A 20435-nucleotide genomic window follows, 5' to 3' on the forward strand; every position below is an offset into this window, starting at 1 on the left:
CACTGTCGCATTATTTTGAGGTTCGTAGCAACTCTTACTACATGACTTTCAGCATCACTTTGAGGTTATTCGAAACGTTCACTCCATTACTGTTAGCATCACTGAGTTGAATAGCAACTATCAGTACATTACTGTTAGCATTTTTTTGAGTTCATTAGCAATTCTTACTACATAACTGTCGCATCATTTTGAGATCATTAGCAATTCTTCTGACAACACTGTCGCATTATTTTGATGTTTGTAGCAACTCTTACTACATTACTTTTGCATTATTTTAAGATTCGTAGCAACTCTTACTACATTACTGTCAGCATCACTTTGAGTTAATTAGCAACTATCACTACATTACTGTTAGCATCATTTTGAGTTTATTAGCAATTCATAGACATCACTGTAGCATTAAATTGGGGTTAGTAGCAACTCTTACTACATGACTGTCAGCATCACTTTGAGGTTGTTTGAAACTCTTACTACATTACTGTAAGCATCACTGAGTGAATTAGCAACTATCACTACATTGTTAGCATCATTTTGAGTTCATTAGCAATTCTTCCGACATCACTGTCGCAATATTTTGAGGTTCATTGCAACACTTACTACATGACTGTCAGCATCACTTTGAGGTTATTTCGAAACTTTCACTCCATTACTGTTAGCATCATTTTGAGTTCATTGGCAATTCTTACTACATCACTGTCTCATCATTTTGAGATCATTTGCAATTCTTACTACATCACTGTCGCATTATTTTGAGGTTCGTAGCAACTGTTACTACATGACTGTCAGCATAACTTTGAGTTTATTCGAAACACTTACTACATTACTGTAAGCATCACTGAGTTGATTAGCAACTATCACTACATTACTGTTAGCATCATTTTGAGTTCATTAGCAATTCTTCCGACATCACTGTCGCAATATTTTGAGGTTCGTAGCAACTTTTACTACATTACTGTCGCATTATTTTGAGGTTCGTAGCAACACTTACTACATGACTGTCAGCATCACTTTGACGTGATTCGAAACGTTCACTCCATTACTGTTAGCATCATTTTGAGTTGTTGAGCAATTCTACTGACATCACTGTAGCATTAAATTGAGTTCATTAGCAACTCTTACTAAATGACTGTCAGCATCACTTTGAGGTTGTTCGAAACTCTTACTGCATTACTGTAAGCATCACTGAGTTTCTTCGCAACTGTCACTACATTACTGTTAGCATGATCTTGAGTTCATTAGCAATTCTTCCGACATCACTGTCGCAATATTTTGAGGTTCGTAGCAACTCTTACTACATTATTGTTGCATTATTTTAAGGTTCGTAGCAACTCTTACTACATTACTTTCAGCATCACTGTGAGTTTATTAGCAACTATCACTACATTACTGTTAGCATCATTTTGAGTTCATGAGCAATTCTCACGACATCACTGTAGCATTAAATTGAGTTCATTAGCAACTCTGACTAAATGACTGTCAGCATCACTTTGAGGTTGTTCGAAACTCTTACTACATTACTGTAAGCATCACTGAGTTGATAAGCAACTATCACTACATTACTGTTAGCATCATTTTGAGTTCATTAGCAATTCCTCCGAAATCACTGTCGCAATATTTTGAGGTTCATAGCAACTTTTACATTACTGTCACATTATTTTGAGGTTTGTAGCAACTCTTACTACATGACTTTCAGCATCACTTTGAGGTTATTCGATACTTTCACTCCATTACTGTGAGCATCATTTTGAGTTCATTAGCAATTCTTACTACATCACTGTCGCATCATTTTGAGATCATTTGCGATTCTTCTGACATCACTTTCACATTATTTTGAGGTTCGAAGCAACTCTTACTACATTACTGTAAGCATCACTGAGTAGATAAGCAACTATCACTACATTACTGTTAGCATCATTTTGAGGTTAGAAGCAACTGTTACTACATGACTGACAGCATCACTTTTAGGTATTTCGAAACACTTACTACATTACTGTAAGCATCACTGAGTTAATTAGCAACTATCACTACATTACTGTTAGCATCATTTTGAGTTCATTAGCAATTCTTCCGACATCACTGTCGCAATATTTTGAGGTTCGTAGCAACACTTACTACATGACTGACAGCATCACTTTGAGGTTGTTCGAAACGTTTTCTACATTACTGTAAGCATCACTTACTTGATTAGGAACTATCACTACATTACTGTGGCATCATTTTGAGATCATTAGCAATTCTTCCGACATCACTGTCGCAATATTTTGAGATCATTTGCAATTCTTCTGACATCACTTTCACATTATTTTGAGGTTCGAAACAACTCTTACTACATTACTGTAAGCATCACTGAGTTGATTAGCAACTATCACTACATTACTTTTAGCATCATTTTGAGTGTATTAGCAACTATCACTACATTACTGTTAGCGTCATTTTGAGTTTATTAGCAATTCATAGACATCACTGTAGCATTAAATTGAGGTTAATAGCAACTCTTACTACGTGACTGTCAGCATCACTTTGAGGTTGTTTGAAACACTTACTACATTACTGTAAGCATCACTTAGTTTATTAGCAACTATCACTACATTACTGTTAGCATCATTTTGAGGTTAGAAGCAACTGTTACTACATGACTGACAGCATCACTTTTAGGTTGTTCGAAACACTTACTACATTACTGTAAGCATCACTGAGTTAATTAGCAACTATCACTACATTACTGTTAGCATCATTTTGAGTTCATTAGCAATTCTTCCGACATCACTGTCGCAATATTTTGAGGTTCGTAGCAACTCTTACTACATTATTGTTGCATTATTTTAAGGTTTGTAGCAACTCTTACTACATTACTGTCAGCATCACTTTGAGTTGTTGAGCAATTCTCACGACATCACTGTAGCACTAAATTGAGTTCATTCGCAACTCTTAGTACATGACTGTCAGCATCACTTTGAGGTTGTTCGAAATTCTTACATTACTGGATGCATCACTGAGTTTCTTCGCAACTATCACTACATTACTGTTAGCATCATCTTGAGTTCATTAGCAATTCTTCAGACATCACTGTCGCAATATTTTGAGGTACGTAGCAACTTTTACGACATTACTGTCGCATTATTTTGAGATTCGTAGCAACTCTTAGTACATGACTGTCAGCATCACTTTGAGGTTGTTCGAAACACTTAATACATTACTGTAAGCATCACTGAGTTGATTAGCAACTACCACTACATTACTGTTAGCATCATTTTAAGTTCATTAGCAATTCTTACTACATTATTGTTGCATTATTTTAAGGTTCGTAGCAACTCTTACTACATTACTGTCAGCATCACTTTGAGTTTATTAGCAACTATCACTACATTACTGTTATTATCATTTTGAGTTGTTGAGCAATTCTCACGACATCACTGTAGCACTGAATTGAGTTCATTCGCAACTCTTACTACATGACTGTCAGCATCACTTTGAGGTTGTTCGAAACTCTTACATTACTGTAAGCATCACTGAATTTCTTAGCAACTATCACTACATTACTGTTAGCATCATTTTGAGTTCATTAGCAATTCTTCCGACATCACTGTCGCAATATTTTGAGGTTCGTAGCAACTTTAACTACAGTACTGTCGCATTATTTTGAGGTTCGTAGCAACACATACTACATGACTGTCAGCATCACTTTGAGGTTATTCGAAAGTTTCACTGCATTACTGTTATCATCATTTTGAGTTCATTAGCAATTCTTACTACATCACTGTCGCATCATTTTGACATCATAAGCAATTCTTCCGACATCACTGTCACATTATTTTGAGGTTCGTAGGAACTCTTACTACATTATTGTTGCATTATTTTAAGGTTCCTAGCAACTCTTACTACATTACTGTCAGCATCACTTTGAGTTAATGAGCAACTATCACTACATTACTGTTAGCATCATTTTGAGTTGTTGAGCAATTCTCACGAAATCACTGTAGCACTGAACTGCATTCATTAGCAACTCTTACTAAATGACTGTCAGCATCACTTTGAGGTTTTTCGAAACTCTTACTACATCACTGTAAGCATCACTGAGTTTCTTAGCAACTATCACTACATTACTGTTAGCATCATCTTGAGATCATTAGCAATTTTTCTGACATCACTGTCGCAATATTTTGAGGTTCGTAGCAACACTTACGACATGACTGTAAGCATCACTTTGAGGTTATTCGAAACACTTACTACATTGCTGTAAGCATCACTGAGTTGATTAGCAACTATCACTACATTACTGTTAGCATCATTTTGAGTTCATTAGCATTTCTTCCGACATCACAGTCGCAATATTTTGAGGTTCGTAGCAACTTTTACTACATTACTGTCGCATTATTTTGAGGTTCGTAGCAACTTTTACTACATTACTGTCACATTATTTTGAGGTTCGTAGCAACTCTTACTACATGACTGTCAGCATCAATTTGAGGTTATTCGAAAGTTTCACTCCATTACTGTTAGCATCATTTTGAGTTCATTCGCCATTCTTACTACATTTGTGTCGCATTATTTTGAGATTATTAGCAATTCTTCCGACATCACTGTCGCAATATTTTGAGGTTCGTAGCAACTCTTACTACATTATTGTTGCATTATTTTGAGGTTCGTAGCAACTCTTACTACATTACTGTCAGCATCACTTTGAGTTCATGAGCAACTATCACTACATTACTGTTAGCATCATTTTGAGTTATTGAGCAATTCTCACGACATCACTGTAGCATTAAATTGAGTTCATTAGCAACTCTTACTAAATTACTGTCAGCATCACTTTGAGGTTGTTCGAAACTCTTACTACATTACTTTAAGCATCACTGAGTTTCTTAGCAACTATCACTACATTACTGTTGGCATCATCTTGAGTTCATTAGCAATTCTTCCGACATCACTGTCGCAATATTTTGAGGTTCGTAGCAACTTTTACTACATTACTGTCGCATTATTTTGAGGTTCGTAGCAACACTTACTACATGACTGTAAGCATCACTTTGAGGTTATTCGAAAGTTTCACTCCATTACTGTTAGCATCATTTTGAGTTCATTAGCAATTCTTACTACAACACTGTCGCATCATTTTGAGATCATTAGCAATTCTTCCGACATCACTGTCGCAATATTTTTAGGTTCGTAGCAACTCTTACTACATTATTGTTGCATTATTTTAAGGTTCGTAGCAACTCTTACTACATTACTGTCAGCATCACTTTGAGTTGTTGAGCAATTCTCACGACATCACTGTAGCACTAAATTGAGTTCATTCGCAACTTTACTACATGACTGTCAGCATCACTTTGAGGGTGTTCGAAACTCTTACATTACTGTAATCATCACTGAGTTTCTTTGCAACTATCACGACATTACTGTTAGCATCATCTTGAGTTCATTAGCAATTCTTCCGACATCACTGTCGCAATATTTTGAGGTACGTAGCAACTTTTACTACATTACTGTCGCATTATTTTGAGATTCGTAGCAACTCTTAGTACATGACTGTCAGCATCACTTTGAGGTTGTTCGAAACACTTACTACATTACTGTAAGCATCACTGAGTTAATTAGCAACTACCACTACATTACTGTTAGCATCATTTTAAGTTCATTAGCAATTCTTAATACATTATTGTTGCATTATTTTAAGGTTCGTAGCAACTCTTACTACATTACTGTCAGCATCACTTTGAGTTTATTAGCAACTATCACTACATTACTGTTAGCATCATTTTGAGTTGTTGAGCAATTCTCACGACATCACTGTAGCATTAAATTGAGTTCATTAGCAACTCTTACTAAATTACTGTCAGCATCACTTTGAGGTTGTTCGAAACTCTTCCTACATTACTGTAAGCATCACTGAGTTTCTTAGCAACTATCACTACATTACTGTTAGCATCATCTTGAGTTCATGAGCAATTCTTCCGACATCACTGTCGCAATATTTTGAGGTTCGTAGCCACTTTTACTACATTACTGTCGCATTATTTTGAGGTTCGTAGCAACACTTACTACATGACTGTAAGCATCACTTTGAGGTTATTTGAAAGTTTCACTCCATTACTGTTAGCATCATTTTGAGTTCATTAGCAATTCTTACTACATCACTGTCGCATCATTTTGAGATCCTTAGAAATTCTTCCGAAATCACTGTCGCAATATTTTGAGGTTCGTAGCAACTTTTTCTACATTACTTTCGCATTATTTTGAGGTTTGTCGCAACACTGACTACATGACTGTAAGCACCACTTTGAGGTTATTCGAAACACTTACTACATTACTGTAAGCATCACTGAGTTGATTAGCAACTATCACTACATTACTGTTAGCATCATTTTGAGTTCATTAGCAATTCTTACTACATCACTGTCGCATCATTTTGAGATCCTTAGAAATTCTTCCGACATCACTGTCGCAATATTTTGAGGTTCGTAGCAACTTTTACTACATTACTGTCACATTATTTTGAGGTTCGTAGCAACTCTTACTACATTACTGTCAGCATCACTTTGAGGTTATTCGAAAGTTTCACTCCATTACTGTTAGCATCATTTTGAGTTCATTAGCAATTCTTACTACATCACTGTCGCATCATTTTGAGATCATTCGCAATTCTTCCGACATCACTGTCGCAATATTTTGAGGTTCGTAGCAACTCTTACTACATTATTGTTGCATTATTTTAAGGTTCGTAGCAACTCTTACTACATGACTGTCAGCATCACTTTGAGGTTGTTCGAAACTCTTACATTACTGTAAGCATCACTGAGTTTCTTTGCAACTATCACTACATTACTGTTAGCATCATCTTGAGTTCATTAGCAATTCTTCCGACATCACTGTCGCAATATTTTGTGGTTCGTAGCAACTCTTACTACATTATTGTTGCATTATTTTAAGGTTCGTAGCAACTCTTACTACATTACTGTCAGCATCACTTTGAGTTTATTAGCAACTATCACTACATTACTTTTACCATCATTTTGAGTTGTTGAGCAATTCTCACGACATCACTGTAGCATTAAATTGAGTTCATTAGCAACTCTTACTAAATTACTGTCAGCATCACTTTGAGGTTGTTCGAAACTCTTACTACATTACTTTAAGCATCACTGAGTTTCTTAGCAACTATCACTACATTACTGTTAGCATCATCTTGAGTTCATTCGCAATTCTTCCGACATCACTGTCGCAATATTTTGAGGTTTTTTAGCAACTTTTACTACATTACTGTCGCATTATTTTGAGGTTCGTAGCAACACTTACTACATGACTGTAAGCATCACTTTGAGGTTATTCGAAAGTTTCACTCCATTACTGTTAGCATCATTTTGAGTTCATTAGCAATTCTTACTACATCACTGTCGCATCATTTTGAGATCATTAGCAATTCTTCATACATCACTGTCACATTATTTTGAGGTTCGTAGCAACTCTTACTACATTATTGTTGCATTATTTTAAGGTTCGTAGCAACTCTTACTACATTACTGTCAGGATCACTTTGAGTTTATTAGCAACTATCACTACATTACTGTTAGCATCATTTTGAGTTCATGAGCAATTCTCACGACATCACTGTAGCATTAAATTCAGTTCATTAGCAACTCTTACGAAATGACTTTCATCATCACTTTGACGTTGTTCGAAACTCTGACTACATTACTGTAAGCATCACTGACTTGATTCGCAACTATCACTACATTACTGTTAGCATCATCTTGAGTTCATTAGCAATTCTTCCGACATCACTGTCGCAATATTTTGAGGTTCGTAGCAACTTTTACTACATTACTGTCGCATTATTTTGAGGTTCGTAGCAACACTTACTACATGACTGTCAGCATCACTTTGAGGTTATTTTGAAAGTTTCACTCCATTACTGTTAGCATCATTTTGAGTTCATTAGCAATTCTTACTACATCACTGTCGCATCATTTTGAGATCATTAGCAATTCTCACGACATCACTGTAGCATTAAATTGAGTTCATTAGCAATTCTTACTAAATCACTGTCGCATCATTTTGAGATCTTTAGCAATTCTTCCGAAATCACTGTCGCAATATTTTGAGGTTCTTAGCAACTTTTACTACATTACTGTCGCATTATTTTGAGGTTCGTAGCAACTCTTACGACATGACTTTCAGCATCACTTTGAGGTTATTCGAAAGTTTCACTCCATTACTGTTCGCATCATTTTGACTTCATTAGCAATTCTTCCGACATCACTTTCGCAATATTTTGAGGTTCGTAGCAACTTTTACTACATGACTGTCGCATTATTTTAGGTTCGTAGCAACTCTTAGTTCATGACTTTCAGCATGACTTTGAGGTTATTCGAAACGTTCACTCCATTACTGTTAGCATCATTTTGAGTTCATAAGCAATTCTTACTAAATCACAGTCGCATCATTTTGAGATCATTAGCAATTCTTCTGACATCACTGTCACATTATTTTGAGGTTCGTAGCAACTCTTACTACATTATTGTTACATTATTTTAAGGTTCCTAGCAACTCTTACTACATGACTGTCAGCATCACTTTGAGTTTATTAGCAACTATCACTACATTACTGTTAGCTTCATTTTGAGTTGATGAGCAATTCTCACGACATCACTGTAGCATTGAATTGAGTTCATTAGCAACTCTTCCTAAATGACTGTCAGCATCACTTTGAGGTTGTTCGAAACTCTTACTACATTACTGTAAGCATCACTGAGTTTCTTCGCAACTATCACTCCATTACTGTTAGCATCATCTTGAGTTCATTAGCAATTCTTCCAACATCACTGTCGCAATATTTTGAGGTTTGTAGCAACTCTTACTACATGACTGTCAGCATCACTTTGAGGTTTGTAGCAACTCTTAGTACATGACTGTAAGCATCACTTTGAGGTTATTCGAAACTTTCACTCCATTACTGTTCGCATCATTATGAGGTTAGTCGCAACTCTTACCACATGACTGTCAGCATCACTTTGAGGTTGTTCCAAACACTTACTACATTACCGTAAGCATCACTGAGTTAATTAGCAACTATCACTACATTACTGTTAGCATCATTTTGAGTTCATTTGCAATTCTTACTCCATCACTGTCACATCATTTTGAGATCATTAGCAATTCTTCCGACATCACTGTCGCATCATTTTGAGGTGAGTTTCAATTCTTCCGACATTACTGTTAGCATCATTTTGAGTTTATTAGCAACTCTTACTACATGACTGTCAGCATCACTTTGAGGTTGTTTGAAACACTTACTACATCACTGTAAGCATCACTGAATTTATTAGCAACTTTCACGACATTACTGTCAGCATCATTTTGAGTTATTGAGCAATTCTCACTACATCACTGTAGCATTAAATTGAGTTAATATTTTGAGGTTCGTAGCAACTCTTACTACATTATTGTCAGCATCACTTTGAGTTTATTAGCAACTATCACTACATTACTGTTAGCATCATTTTGAGTTCATTAGCAATTCTTCCGACATCACTGTTGCAATATTTTGAGGTTCGTAGTAACTTTTACTACATTACTGTCGCATTATTTTGAGGTTCGTAGCAACACTTACTACATGACTGTAAGCATCACTTTGAGGTTATTCAAAAGTTTCACTCCATTACTGTTAGCATCATTTTGAGTTCATTAGCAATTCTTACTACATCACTGTCGCATCATTTTGAGATCATTAGCAATTCTTCCGACATCACTGTCACAATATTTTGAGGTTCGTAGCAACTCTTACTACATTATTGTTGCATTATTTTAAGGTTCGTAGCAACTCTTTCTACATTACTGTCAGCATCACTTTGAGTTTATTAGCAACTATCACTACATTACTGTTCGCATCATTTTGAGTTGTTGAGCAATTCTCACGACATCCCTGTAGCATTAAATATAGTTCATATGCAACTGTTACTAAATGACTGTCAGCATCACTTTGAGGTTATTCGAAACTCTTTCTACATTACTGGAAGCATCACTGAGTTTCTTAGCAACTATCACTACATTACTGTTAGCATCATTCTGAGATCATTACCAATTCTTCTGACATCACTGTCGCATCATTTTGAGATCTTTAGCAATTCTTCCGACATCACTGTCGCATTATTTTGAGGTTCGTAGCAACTCTTACTAAATGACTGTCAGCATCACTTTGAGGTTGTTCGAAACACTTACTACATTACTGTAAGCATCACTGACTGGATTAGCAAATATCACTACATTACTGTTAGCATCATTTTTAGTTCATTAGCAATTCTTCCGACATCACTTTCGCAATATTTTGAGGTTCATAGCAACTTTTACTACATTACTGTCGCATTATTTTGAGGTTCGTAGCAACTCTTAGTACATCACTGTCAGCATCACTTTGAGGTTATTCGAAACGTTCACTCCATTACTGTTAGCATCATTTTGAGTTCATTAGCAATTCTTACTAAATCACTGTCGCATCATTTTGAGATCATTCGCAATTCTTCTGACATCACTGTCACATTATTTTGAGGTTCGTAGCAACTCTTACTACATTATTGTTGCATTATTTTAAGGTTCGTAGCAACTCTTACTACATGACTGTCAGCATCACTTTGAGTTTATTAGCAACTATCACTACATTACTGTTAGCATCATTTTGAGTTCATGAGCAATTCTCACGACATCACTGTAGCATTGAATTGAGTTCATTTGCAACTCTTCCTAAATGACTGTCAGCATCACTTTGAGGTTGTTCGAAACTCTTACTACATTCCTGTAAGCATCACTGAGTTGATTAGCAACTATCACTCCATTACTGTTAGTATCATCTTGAGTTCATTAGCAGTTCTTCCAACATCACTGTCGCAATATTTTGAGGTTCGTAGCAACTTTTACTACATTACTGTCGCATTATTTTGAGGTTCGTAGCAACACTTACTACATGACTGTCAGCATCACTTTGAGGTTATTCGAAAGTTTCACTCCATTACTGTTAGCATCACTTTGAGTTCATTAGCAATTCTTCCGACATCACTGTCACATTATTTTGAGGTTCGTTGCAACTCTTACCACATTATTGTTGCATTATTTTAAGGTTCGTAGCAACTCTTACTACATTACTGTCGCATTATTTTGAGATTCGTAGCAACTCTTAGTACATGACTGTCAGCATCACTTTGAGGTTTGTCGCAACTCTTACTACATGACTGTAAGCATCACTTTGAGGTTATTCGAAACTTTCACTCCATTACTGTTAGCATCATTTTGAGGTTAGTCGCAACTCTTACCACATGACTTTCAGCATCACTTTGAGGTTGTTCCAAACACTTACTACATTACCATAAGCATCACTGAGTTAATTAGCAACTATCACTACATTACTGTTAGCATCATTTTGAGTTCATTAGCAATTCTTCCGACATCACTGTAGTATTATTTTGTGGTAAGTAGCAACTCTTACTACACGACTGTCAGCATCACTTTGAGATCATTAGCAACTATCACTACATTACTGTTAGCATCATTTTGAGTTTATTAGCAATTCTTACTCCATCACTGTCGCAACATTTTTAGATCATTAGCAATTCTTCCAACATCACTGTCGCATTATTTTGAGGTTCGAAGCAACTCTTACTACATTACTGTCAGCATCACTTTGAGTTTATTAGCAACTATCACTACATTACTGCTAGCATCATTTTGAGTTTATTAGCAATTCTTACGACATCACTGTAGCATTAAATTGAGGTTCGTAGCAACTCTTACTAAATGACTGTCAGCATCACTTTGAGGTTGTTCGAAACACTTACTACATTACTGTCAGCATCACTTTGAGTTCATTAGCAACTATCACTACATTACTGTTAGCATCATTTTGAGTTCATTTGCAATTCTTATGACATCACTGTCGCATCATTTTGAGATCATGAGCAATTCTTCCGACATCACTGTAGCATTATTTTGAGGTTTTGAGGTACCTTTGTTTGTAACCGATCTGCTGACCAGCGAGACGCCACCACGCACGGCTGTCGGCTCCGTAAAGGAGGGAGAGGAAGTGGAAAGGATGGAGAAGGGTCGGACCAGGTCTATTTCTAGGTGACCACTCACTATCGTCTGCCACACTGCCCCTCGCGGTGGGGAGTGTAGCGCCATCCTGCCACAGTACATTTGTTTCATTCTTTTGCTCTTTCACTTTAATTAAAATGGACTTGACTTGAGAATGTTTTGTTTCAAAATATAGATGAATTCCCAGATTTATAGGTAGCATGAGTATGAAGTTGCACTTGCACCCGGTGGGAAAATGTCCTCTGCATTTGACTCTAACTATGTAGGAGCAGTGGTAGCAGTGTCAGCCTGGGGGCTTGGTCAAGATCAATGACAGGAGTAGCAGACAGGTAATATCCATAGCATGCATGTTGTTTTAGAGGAGTAAGGGTACACTGTTGGTCTCTCACCTGATGCGCTGTCATCAGCACAAATGATCTGTTCCTAAACATCAAAATCTACCATCCCCCTGATTGTTTTTTACAACTGGAGTACTGGTTAACACTTTAGAAAGCCTTCATTCAGAGCTGTGAAGAACCTTGAACCTGATATCCCAGACATCAAAGTGGGCCACTAACTGGCCAGATGAAGCTATGCTAGGCTGCTGTACTCTGAAGAGCTAAAGTAGCAGCTTCTGAGAGGGATGCTAACCTGGATGTGTTCATCTCCTACTTTAATATCAGCCCCCAACTTGGAGCTCTGACAGCCTCCAGCTTTTTGTTCCTGTTTCTGCTTCAGTCAACAGGGAACTCCAACCTGCAGTAGAATCTTCAACAATGGAATAGAAAAGTGAGGAAGAAAAACTAGAATAAACTTACAAAGCTGAGAAATGTTCATGAAGAAGAAAGGCACACGTTATGATTGAGGCCAGAAACTAAAACTCCACACCAAATGTACTTTGACTTGTAGGATAATGAACTTGAATGTGTTGAAACAGCAGATCAATGAATCCACTACCACACAACAAGATGGTGACCCCCTACCACAAGATGGCGTCACAGATCCTGACGCTCTGAGCAGGAAACACCGAGCAAAACATTACAACAAAGCTCCTGTTGTTCCCTCCAGGAAAAACTGTGGCTCTGATGAGAAGAAGGATCCCAGCCTCCTCTGAGGATCCATGGCCGCACCATTGGGTAGCAGGATGATGGGGTCGGCACCAGGAGGAACCCTGGTGTCTCCGATGCAGGGAAGATGGAGCAGTGAAGAGGCCACATTGTGGCGTCCTAAAGAGGACATTTGGTGGAGCCTGAGACAGCAAACATCACGCCCCCTTCATCAGAAGAACCACAGCACCAGAAGAAAGAATCCTGGCAGTGACGACAGGGAGGATCAGGGTGACCTCCTCACCTCCACCTTTGAACCTTCAAATGAACTTTAAAAAGCTTTAGAGTGGAGAAGGATTTTAAAACATTTTATTGTTTTTTCCTTTCATTCTCATTTGTGCGATTGTCTGATTTATGAGAAATAAACACTGTCTGCTGGGTTTACATTGACTGTGATTCTCTTTTTGCATGCAAGTTGAAAGTTCTGCCAATAAAAACACAAGTATTTGAAGACCAAAGGAAGAACCCCCAAAGTCAGGACCCTGAGATCAAAGTGAACGCTCTGATCTCTGAGGTCTGGGATATTTCCCATCCCATGGCCCTTCAAATAAGAGCCCTGTGTCTCTGTCTCAAAGTTTTCAACCGTATTTGTTTGTTAAATTAAAACCAGACGACCACTGTGGTCCTTTTTACACGGTAAGTAAAGCACAGATGCCCTGGTGGACCTGTTGGCACCCTGGACTTTGAATCCAGTGACCTGAGTCCAAGTCTCAGTTCCAGCAGGTTTCCTGCAGCCTTCAGCAGAGCTGCCATGTTTCTCTGTAGAGAACTAAGTGATGCTCTCAGCAGGTTGAGGGCACCACCAACAAGTGAGGTATGAACCTCTGACTTCCTACTTGTCAAACAGGAAACTCCTAATACCTCATTTGAGTAAAGTACCTCATATTCCTGACATCCAAGTAGTAGTGAAGTGGAGGAAGAAGGGAGGAGATCTCCAACAGGATCCTTCTTTCCTCTGTCCTCCTTGATCTCATGGATCACCACAGTCAAGGGGAGACCCAAGCTCCTGGATGGATCTGGCACTCAGGAACTGCTGAGTTTTCCAGTGGACTTTGTTCCATCCATGGTTCAGGAGCAGGACTCCTCCTGGTTAACCTGGTATCTTTCCACCCAACTGTGGGTTCTTGGAGAATTTTTCATGTCATGTCAAGAAATCAGGCTGGTGGGTTTTTCAATGAGAGAAATTCTGGTAACTTAATTAAGTGGCATGTTTGTTGAAGCAGTAATTAACTGATAAATTAAGGAAGGCCTGGCCAGTCTTTGCTCCCAGGTCATACGATGGAGTTAGAAAGTCCTGAATCAATCTGGAGTTCCATGATTTCCTTGTGGTTCATGATCCTTTTGACAATGTAGTCTGGAACAAGAGCAAGATGAACCTCCAAATAGCAACAGGTTGATTGCAGGTGATGTCAAGTGGTATTTAGAGGAACCTCCTCCTTGTGTTTGGTTCCATGGTGGAATGGTGAGAACTCTGGATCCAGTGATCCCAGTTCAAGTCTTGGTGGGACCTTCCTGTCTGGAATGTGTCCCATGTAACAAACTGGTCAAGAGATGCAATGTGGTTCAAATGTTCTGGTTCATTTCTTACTGCCATGAACTCAGACTGTGTGTTTAATGTTAACAATAAATGCAACAACTAAGGAGCCAGTAGCTCCTGTGGAAAAAATTCTACTTTGTCAGTGAATTAATTCAGTCTGCAACTGTCAGTTTCTGTCAGGATGGCTGAGCGGTCTAAGGCGCTGCGTTCAGGTCGCAGTCGCTCCTGGAGGCGTGGGTTCAAATCTCACTTCTGACAAAGGACATTTTCTCCACATTCCTATGCATCCACAATGGTAAATTCCAAACCCAGTTGAAGCTGCTCTCCACTGATGGGAGTGAGTGGTTGAACTGGCAGCAGAGGAGGCAAAGGAGCTTCCCTGTTATGGCCTGGTTTCCTCCAAGATGGAGCAGCCACCAAACTCTAACTACAAATGTTGGATCAAAGTCTACTGAAGGAATGTGTTTTCTTTCAATTCACATTTTGTCCATTAACTTCATAATCAGAGTCTCCATCTCATCACATGACTAAAGTCTGGGTTCTGTATTGGTGGTAAAATATCCTTCCATGCCCCTCACTAGTTTGCACACAGAAAAGCATATTTTACTGGTTTCAGATCTCTTAGCTTGTTCTCTCTCTTAAACCAGCTGAGGCAGCTTTCATTGTGTGATTCATTTTAAAATATAAATATGGAACAGAACCATTGGAATCAGATGTCAGGACATTTGAAGGAATGTCAATCTCCTGTTGAAATGTTGCAGTGTGCAGCTGAGGCTCTCTGGCAGTGGCACCAGGAGCCACAATGGCAGAACCTGGACCCTCCTGGAGGAGAACCACAGGTGAGGGCCTTCTTGGCTCCAGATTGATGGAAATCAAGTGTCTGAGGCTGTTAGCAGCCATGAAGTTGATCTGGTTGGCACTGGTATTTGTTCTTGCTGCAGCTCAGGAGTGATTCAGGAGAAGAGTTTCAGAACAGCCCAGGTTGGGGACTGGAATTCTAAAATTTCCCCTGGAACCAAACAACCTTGGAGGGTAAAAGCTCCAATCCTAGCCACTCAGATGCAGCAGCAGAAGAAGCTGTCATCCACCCTGACAGTCAGAGCATCAAGTCAAGGAAACATCAAGTCACCAACATCACCATCTTGTAGTTCCAAACCTTCACCTGTCAGATTCAGCTACTTCTTATTGTGGGACTTTAAACTTGAACACAATGGAATTTGGACAAGGAGTTTTCCTTCCAGTCCAAACATCATCGTCCAGCCTCCAACCAGAGGTCCCTCAGTTATCATGGAGCCACGGGTGGAGTCTGGATTCTTTTCTAGAATGAGACGGCAGTGACAGTCCTGCAGAGTGACATCACTGACATGACTTCAGTCACGTGACTGGATGACTTCAGTCACCTGACTGGATGACTTCAGTCACGTGACTGGATGACTTCAGTCACGTGACTGGATGACTTCAGTCACGTGACTGGATGACTTCAGTCACGTGACTGGATGACTTCAGTCACGTGACTGGATGACTTCAGTCACGTGACTGGATGACTTCAGTCACGTGACTGGATGACAGTGTAGATGCCAATGTAGAGGTTGGGGAAATCGTCTCTGAGAATCCAGCTTGAACCCACAGCCTCCTTGTTTTCCAAAAACCCAAACAGCGACCATCAGTCTCCCTCCAATCCTGTACTTGGGTAAACAACAAAAACAGAGTAAAAGTCTCTGGCAACATATTTGTTTCCTGTAGGGTTTCTTCATGTATGTGTGGTGTACTTGCTCTCCCAGAGGACTGCCATCTTTGTTCTGTGGGCTGACATGTTTTAGTGTCAGCACAGGTCATAGCGCTGAGACTGAACTCTCATTCTCCTCCAACTATTATTTCCACCTCACACAAGTCGACTGAAGGAATGTGTTTGGTTCAAAAACCCATTTGTGTTCATCCTTCAATTCACATTTTGTCCATTAACTTCATCATCAGAGTCTCCATCTCATCACATGACTAAAGTCTGGGTTCTGTGTTGGTGGTAAACATCCTTCCACTCACCCAGGCTCCCCACTGGTCTGCACACAGAAATGCATATTTTACTGGTTTAACCAGTTCCTCAAGTAGTTTAGGAAAAAAGACACTTTGTTAGCTCCTGTAAAGGTCCCACTTTGGGTCGTAACACTTTTTTCCTGACTGCTTGACGTCTCAGTCAGAACAGCTGAGATGAGAACTGAATGTCTGGATTTCTTCCTGACATCATCAGGGTCTGAGGAGTTCATTAAAAAAAGGATTCAGTCAGATGGGAGTTAGAACTTGGAGACCAAAGAAGGAACCTCCAAATTCAGGACCCTGAGATCAAAGTGAACGCTCTGATCTCAGAGGTCTGGGATATTTCACATCCTGATGGCCCTCCAAAATAAGAGCCCTGTGTCACTGTCTAAAAATCATCATTTGTTTGTGAAAAAAATCAGGGTATGTTTGTCAGACTTTGTCAGACCTTTCCCCAAATCATCATTTGTTTGTGGAAATTAGATCCAGAAAACCACTGCAGTCCCTCGTACATGATTAGTGCCATAGTTTGTCTCACTTGTTTCATCTTTGATGGTTCCATGGTGGAATGGTGAGCACTCTGGACTCTGAATCCAGTGATCCCAGTTCAAACCTCAGTGGAGCCTCCAGCAGGTCTCTGACAGGTGTTGATAGAGGAGTTGAGGCTGCTGACTACAGTGGAAGACACCATCAACAATGATGTGTAGAAGCTCTCAGCTCCTTCAGTCACATGACTGGGCCATCCTGTCATGTCAGTGATGTCACTTGGCAGGACTGCCATTGCATTCTTAATTCTATAACATCTGAGATTAAAATCTATGGAATTACAACCAACAAGCAGTCAAACACCTGATCAGATGCTCCTTCATCAGGCTGAGAAGAATCAATCTAAACTGGGATGAAGAAAATTAACTGAGAGGAGAAACCTCCTGATTGGATGACATGGACCCACCTGATCCATGTCAGCCTTGTTGGAGCAGAAAGAGGTGGATCAGAGGAATCAGTGGATCAAGACTCAGGTGTCAGATGAAGAATCTCTTTATTCACAATGGAGTCAGAGAAATCTTCCAACGTGAGTGAACGTGACAGACCATTTTATACTGAAGACAGGCTGTGTGTGTGTGTGTGTGTGTGTGTGTGTGTGTGTGTGTGTGTGTTTGTGTGTGTGTGTGTGTGTGTGTGTGTCCCTACTGACTGGAAACTGAATAATAACCAGACTAACTTTTATCATTGACCAAGTCTGGTTGACTCACTAAATTCATAACTCAAGTGATTATTTAATTAATAAACAGAACATTTGTCTAAAGTCATGATCAAATTAATGTAAAATCTGAGCAACGAGGGTTTGAAAATGTTCCAATGAGCCAAACCAATGTTGACAATTAAAAGAAGCCAATGTGGGAGGATTCTTTCTGTCTCAGCAGTAAAGACCAATCCCACAGCTCACGTGAAGCATCAGGTCCTCTGTGAGAGGTGGGAATCCAACCAGGGACCTTTAGATCCACACCAATCTTCCCTGACCTCATAGAAACTGGAACCTTTCAACAAATAAATTCAAATTCAACTCAGCAGCAACTCTAGAACAGTTGCTAACTTGCTAATTCCTGTTAGCTCCAGATCAGACAATGCAGGCTCACCTTCACGCTTGGTTGTACGACCATCACCAGTTGAAGCTTCTCTGGTTCAACAAACTCTGGGGACTCAAGACACAAGTCAGCACCGGTGCAGGTCCAGATCCAGATGTTAGCTGAGGGGGACAATGGCTTAAGGGAGCTCCAGGGAGCTGGTTTGAACTGGTCCCTCATCTCTGTGAGTAGAAACCATCTGAGGTGGAGGGTGGAGATCTGCTTTGACCTCCTGATCTCCCAGTAAAGCCAGTATAGATGTTGAGCTTGGAGGAGTTGATGGCCTCCTTCATCTTCTTGTTGGAGGTGTTTGCTAAACTCAGCACCACCACAGATCAGAGGAACGTCCACTTGTCAGCTGGACACTGGAGTTTCTAGTGACCTGCAGGATCTTAGTTGTGGTGGCAGCAGGCCTGTTCCAAGAGCTTTGCTCACATTCCTGATCAGGCTTCATCATGGTTCTGGACCACTGAGTGATAGAAGCTGATCCTGGGGGTGGACTGTCTTTAGGGGGCTGAGGTGTCTGGTGGTCTTGGTGGACCCTCTGCATCTCAAGCTGAGACCACAGAGTCCTGTGTTCTTGAGTCATTGTGTATAGTCTCTGTTGTTGGAGAGCTCAGTGTGGTCCCTGATGGTCTAGTGGCTAGGATTCGGCGGTGAGACCGGCTCTCACCGCCGCGGCCCGGGTTCGATTCCCGGTCAGGGAATGAGTTATTTAGAGGTTGAGGGAGAGGTGATCAGGTGGTCCACATGATGGTGGAGGTGATGAACTGTGAATCCATCATGGCTCCACTCTCACCCCCATTGTAGTGTTCTTGGTTCACTCTGCCATGGCCCCATGTTGAAGGGTGACTGTCTCATTCAGGTTCAACCCTTTGTTAGACTCTATTAAGTCACTGACTCCTGCAAGGACAAACTCTGTAATCCTCCTTAGTAGCTTTGGCTCCTTGCAGCACAGAAAGTCCATTCACTGATGTAGGAACTGGAAAACTAACAGCTCCAGTCCTCAGTTCCTTGCACCAAAGAAAGGAGGGAAATGCAATCAATGTTGAATTCATTTACATTTCTTATATTTGATCAAAGCTAGAACTTAATAAGCTGCCATCGACCTTGATGACCAACTCCTTCACTGTGTAGTTCAAAGTCCCTGGTTTGATTTGTGTCAGGACTTCAGAAGCTCCAATCCTCTCTAAGGTCCAGTGAGAGTGGAAGAGATTATAAATGAGAGAAGCAGGGCCCTCCCTCAGAACTGAACCAGCTCAGTTGGGAGAGCCTTAGACTGAAGATCTAAAGGTCCCTGGTCCGATCCCAGGTTTCAGCAGAAGAGCAGCATTGACTTTACTTTCCAGTGGAGGAACTGCAGACATGAAGGAAACTAACATCTTGTCCTGTGCATTCTTGTGACATTCAGGACATTTTTGGAGCCTCTTGTTGGATTTTGCCACAGAGAATCAGAGCCAATCAAAAGCCTGGTGGACTTCAACATGGAGGACTGAACAAGTCAAGAAAGCATCAGTTTGACCTTCACAGGTGTTTCTGTTCCTGTCTCAATGCTGTAGAAAGAGCCTGAGGAGCTCAGACAGTAGAGCATAAGACTTTTAATCTGAGGGTCCAGGGTTCAAGTCCCTGTTCAGGTGCTGTGGAGGTTCCAGTGTTTGACAACATGGGACTGGATGAAGTTCAGTGTTGAACAAACTGTCATCATCAAAAGTAGAAGTGTTCTTGTCTTGACGCTGTGAGACAGTCGCTAGAAAACTGACCAACAATAATTTCATGTGGCATGCAATTAACAAAACACCTACATTGATGGTCGAGGGGGGTGGAGCCTATCCCAGCATCTACGGGCCACCCTGGACAGGTCGCCAAAACCATTCACACTCACATCTACAGTCAATTTAGAGTGTCCAATCAGCCTCATCCCAAATTACATGTCTTTGGACGGTGGGAAGAAGCCGGAGAACCCACGCATGCACGGGGAGAACATGCAGATTCTGCACCCGAGCCTGGACTCAAATCCAGAACCTTCTTGCTGTGAGGCCACAGTGCTCACCACTGCACCATCATGCTGCCGTGGTC

The 20435-nt window shown here is 40.0% G+C and overlaps 1 non-coding gene across 1 annotated transcript; it reads left to right on the top strand.

The window, feature by feature from the left end:
* Window positions 1-18984: 18984 nt before the first annotated feature.
* Window positions 18985-19066, top strand: trnal-gag (transfer RNA leucine (anticodon GAG)). The gene is given in 2 exon segments: window positions 18985-19021; window positions 19032-19066. It is a non-coding gene; the product is annotated as a tRNA-Leu (tRNA).
* Window positions 19067-20435: the final 1369 nt, after the last annotated feature.

This window comes from Aulostomus chinensis, chromosome 1, assembly GCF_037954235.1.
Source record: "Aulostomus chinensis isolate RoL2024-O1b breed Wild chromosome 1, RoL_Achi_v1.0, whole genome shotgun sequence".
Classification (NCBI taxonomy): Eukaryota; Metazoa; Chordata; class Actinopteri; order Syngnathiformes; family Aulostomidae; genus Aulostomus; species Aulostomus chinensis.